The sequence below is a fragment of the Diorhabda sublineata genome, chromosome 4, assembly GCF_026230105.1.
Source record: "Diorhabda sublineata isolate icDioSubl1.1 chromosome 4, icDioSubl1.1, whole genome shotgun sequence".
Classification (NCBI taxonomy): domain Eukaryota; kingdom Metazoa; phylum Arthropoda; class Insecta; order Coleoptera; family Chrysomelidae; genus Diorhabda; species Diorhabda sublineata.
Window position 1 is genome coordinate 26,519,777 of NC_079477.1, and position 5,102 is coordinate 26,524,878.

Genomic DNA, 5,102 nt, shown 5'->3' on the forward strand with positions numbered 1-5,102 from the left:
GAATTTATTTATTCACAAGAATATATATATATATATGAAAATGTCTAATAATTAACATACAAAAGTATTTTCTTGATAAGGTTAGGTTATTATTATCGTAATATTCAGTCTACTGTTTAAAATTAATTTTTAGTCACGTTGGCTTAAAATAGATACAAAAATTTTAGACAAATTAGACGTTTAATTATTTATCCATATCTTCGACCTGCCCACAGATTGCGATACTGACCATATCAATTATATTAATCAATTTCATTATATTGAAATCAAAATATTTTGGTTTATGAAATAAGTTGCAATATATATGCGGCACACTGTATATAGAACCCTTAATCATAGTGTCACATTAGACTAAAGTTGTTATGTATGTACATATTGAATATCAACATTTCTGCATATCCATATAAGAGAATATTAGTATTATAAATCCTTTCTGGTCGTTTTTACTCGATTCTCTTAAACATGAGAATTTTATTTAATTGCAATGCATTCATAATTACATAATATTACGCCGTTCGTATAATTTGATGTAATTTTCTTAAAATATTCAAGTTTGATGACCGAATAATAATTCTTATTACATAACCTTAAAATATATCGGTTCAAACTATTGTCAATATTCAAATTCGTTGATATTGTTTCACTGTTTCAAATTTTCAGGTTAAAGACTTCGCTAAAGTGACGTATTGAATAAATTTCGAACTTTCTGAAATGTTTGTTGTTTAATATTTTAATAACTAAAATTTTAATAATTATCTTCAGCGCCGCCTATCCGTTAATAAGAGAGTGATCAGGTATAATCTATAAGTCATTTTATAAAGAATAAAATAAAAACTTTTCGAATTTTTCAAAACCGTGGCAGAATTTGTATGATTAGGGTCTGAGGTACAGGTAACAAACCAAGTTTCATTTTATGACACCTCGTTTATTTTTATGACTACTGAAGATTTAGAAAATACAACATTTAATCCACTCAACTTCAACTACTGATGAAATGATGATTTATAGTTAATTTTCTAGTACGTAGGTGGCGGTATTAGTATATTATATTTAATCTACTGATTAAATAATAATTTAAATAATACAGGATTTTCGTAAATTCAGTACCATATATAGAGACTATATATTATCTGATAAATAACGAAATAAGTCATTTTTCAACTGTTTTAAAATCTAATTTTCCATCAGAAGAGAACTGCATTTGAGACAATTTAACCATAAAAACCTATAAAGTAGTAAAAGAAATGAGAAAATGAAGAAGTTTGTCGATATTATATAGATAATGACAGTATTGGAAACGAATTGTTAATTTTCTATTCCTGATTACCCTTTTTTTACCTTTTCAATCCTTATAAATAACTCTGTGTATCTATTGATGGCTTTGTATTTAAGACAAAAAATTGAATATTCATAAAACTATTGAGTATTTATTAAAAAATGAACGTTATTTTATATAATTTCTGAATAGAGCTTCCAATATGATGGATATTGCCCCCTAGTAGCGAGTAGATGAGCTATAGCACACGTAATGTAAGAAAACGATTAAAAATATAAAAACATTTTCATAGATGACGCTACAAGTTTTGTTTGTGTTCATTAAGTCATAGATTGTTAGTATACTGTAAAAATCCGTTACCTTGCCAATATTTTTTTTAAATTAACACTTAAATTGCAAATAGTTTATGTACGTGATATAACCTGTGAAATTTATGGCTTATTATACTTGCAATTGTAATATAAATTCAAATTATTTTAAAACCTTCATACGGAAAATGCTTGTCAAATCGAAAATATTGTTAATTCCACCAAAATAAATAATTCTATATTTTTTTTTTATTATTTCAGTTTAACGTGCCTCGACAGTGCTGGTCATTGGCACACAAAAACAATCATAAGTTAAATACATTCGAATTAAATAAAAATAAAATGAAAGTTAAATACAGTTACATACAAAAAATAAAATCTGTTATAATGTATAAATTAAATTATATTTTCTTGTACAGCTTGGTGACTTTAAGGAACTGCACGATTTTCCTTATTTCCGTCGGGCAGTTAAGTGTCTCCTGTAGGTTGGTTTTCATGTCAAACTGTTGATATGCGGTAGAGTATTCTCTGCAGTCGGTGAGGATGTGCTTAACAGTCACAGGAACTAGACAAGTTCGGCAGACAGGACGACTTTCTGACGACATCAAATAGCCGTGAGTAAGTTTCGTGTGGTTGATGCGAAGTCTTCTTATTGTTTCAGCTTCTCTCCTATTCAGAAAGTTTAGGGAAATGTGAGAAGTAGTTGGGTGGATTTGATGTAGTGCTGTAGTGCTAATGCTCCATGTATCGTGCCAAGATTTTTTAGTGAGGTGTTTGAAAGTAATCTTCAGATCATTGTCCAGCTGTACTGGGATTTCAAGATGATTTTTTGTGGCTTCTTTGGCATGACGATCGGCACATTCGTTTCCAGCAATTCCAGTGTGCGATGGAAGCCATATGAGAGAGACTGTTATATCAAGAGCAAAGAGAGTTTGGTAGATGTCATGAATGTTTTGGACTATTGGGTGGTCGGTGAATATGGTTGAGATGGACTGTATGGATGAAAGAGAGTCAGTACATATGGCGATATGTTTATGGGGAGAAGAAATATATTTGAAGGCTTGAAGGATACTGTATAGTTCACCACTGTAAACACTACACGTCGAGGGTAAACGGAAAGAACTTATGAGTTCGTGGTTTGTAGTGACTGCGCAACCCACACCGGATTCAGCTTCAGTCAGTTTTAGACTTGGAGGCGGACATATAGATAAAACAACCATAGTCAAGCTTTGAGCGTATGAGAGATCTGTAAACTCTTAGCAGTATAGTTTCATTGGAGCCCCAGTGAAGGTGGCTAAGGGTTTTAATTATGTTCAGCCTCTTTAGGCAAATACCTTTTACATCATGAATATGATGGTTCCAGTTGAGTCGAGAATCAAAAGTCATACCAAGGATTTTGCATTGATTCACAATAGGTAGAGGGGAGTTATCAAGGAAAATTTGGGGTGAGTGAATAGATGTTCTTCGAGAGAATTTTATCAGCATGGATTTGTTTCGGGAAAATGATAATCCTAGGTAGGGGGATCTCTCTTGTAGTAGATTTATTGCGTTTTGGAGCAGTTGGCATGTAGAGGGGACGTATTTACCGTGGCAATAAATGATTAGGTCATCAGCGTATTGGACATATTTTACGGGAGATGGGAAGTTGTCACATAGCTCATTTATTGTGAGGATAAATAAAGTAGAGCTTAATACTGAACCTTGAGGGATGCCAGTATTTTGTGGATGAGGAAGGGAGAGCTTACCGTTTGCGGAAACCCTGAAAATTCTATCAGTTAGGAAATTATGGATGAATGATAATATGTTACCATGTAGATTGTATTGAGTGAGTTTATTCATTATTGCACCTCTGGATATAGAGTCAAAAGCGCCTTCAATGTCGAGAATAGTTGCAATGACGTCCTGATGGTTATTTAATGCAGATGAGATATCTGTTTGCAAGAGAACAAGGTTGTCGTATGTCGATCGATAACGTCGAAAACCCGATTGTGCGTCGGGAATAAGTTTGTATTTTTCAAGGAACCATAGGAGTCTTCTATTGATTATTTTTTCAAGGAGTTTACAAGTAGTGCAAGTAAGTGAGATTGGACGGAAAGACTTAGGGGATAATGTGGATTTACCTGCTTTTTTAATTGGAATGATTATAGAGTTGCGCCATGCATCAGGGAATTGGTGAGTATTCCAAATAATGTTATAGATGTCAAGGAGCTTGGAGAGGGACGAGTCGGATAGTTTTTTGAGAAATATATACAGGACATCATCAGGACCGGCAGCAGAATTTTTGCAGGACGATAGCGCGAATTTTAGTTCATTTAAACTAATAGGAGCATTGACAGACGCAATATCGAGAGGATTTAGCTGTAGTGCGGAGGAGGGCTGAATATATGAGTTATGAAAATCGGATGCCGGATTATGGATGCTGAAATTTTCTTTAAAATGTTGCGCGAGTGTGACAGAGATTTTTTGGCTGTCGGTGATAAGCAGATCGTTAGATATTAAAGAAGGAATTTTGATATTAGTTTTTTTGCCTTGAATTTGTGCAATTTTTTTCCAAACTTGACTGGGGTCTGTATTGTGGGTAAGGGATGAAGTATAACTTTGCCAAGCAGATTTTTTACTTTGCTTGACAATAAATTTAGCTTTAGCTTTAAGCCTTTTATGTGCAATAAGGTTTTCTTGTGTTTCGTGACGTCTGAACCTATTAAGAGCATGTTTTGATTCACGTATGGCATTTGCACAATCCGGACTCCACCATGGAACAGCCCTACATGCCGAGGAAAAGATCGTTTTACCAATGTGCACCTCGGCAGCCGCAAGTATGCTCTTAGTGAACATATCTAGCGTATCGTTTATATTCGTAGAAATGATCAAAGATGATAAGTATGCTTCGGAGAGAGAGGTAAACTCAGGCCAGTTTGCATTTTTTATTTGCCAGAAGCTTTTGGCAACAATTTCTTTATTATAGGGATTGGATATAATAATAGGAAAGTGGTTGCTATCATGTAGGTCATCGAAAACTTGCCAAGAGAGAGAAAGTGCCGTTTTAGGGTCACAGAAGCTGAGGTCAATAGCAGAAAAGGAACCTGAGGAGATGTTAAAGTGAGTTTTGGTTCCAGTATTTAACAGACAGGTACCAATTCTATATTAAAAGCAATAAGAAGGGGACAAAAACCAGAAAGTTAATTCTTTGTTTAGTACGTAACATAAAATGTTATAAATATTTATGTGTATCGAAATAAAAATCTGAACAGCGGACATATATTAGTGATATAAGTAGGTATTTGATATTCTAAACTCTCCAGTTTTTTCCTGAAACTTATTGTTATATTGTAAAGTTTTTATAGTAAATATCAGCTGTAGAATTTATGACCTTATTATACTTGCAACTAGAATATAAACTGCACAGATTTTGATAAATTAGAGTAAAACAATAAATACCAAATCAAAAATAATATTCAGTACACCAAAAGTTATGAAAACTAATAATTTGTTCATCTTAAAAGGTTGGGAAGAAAACA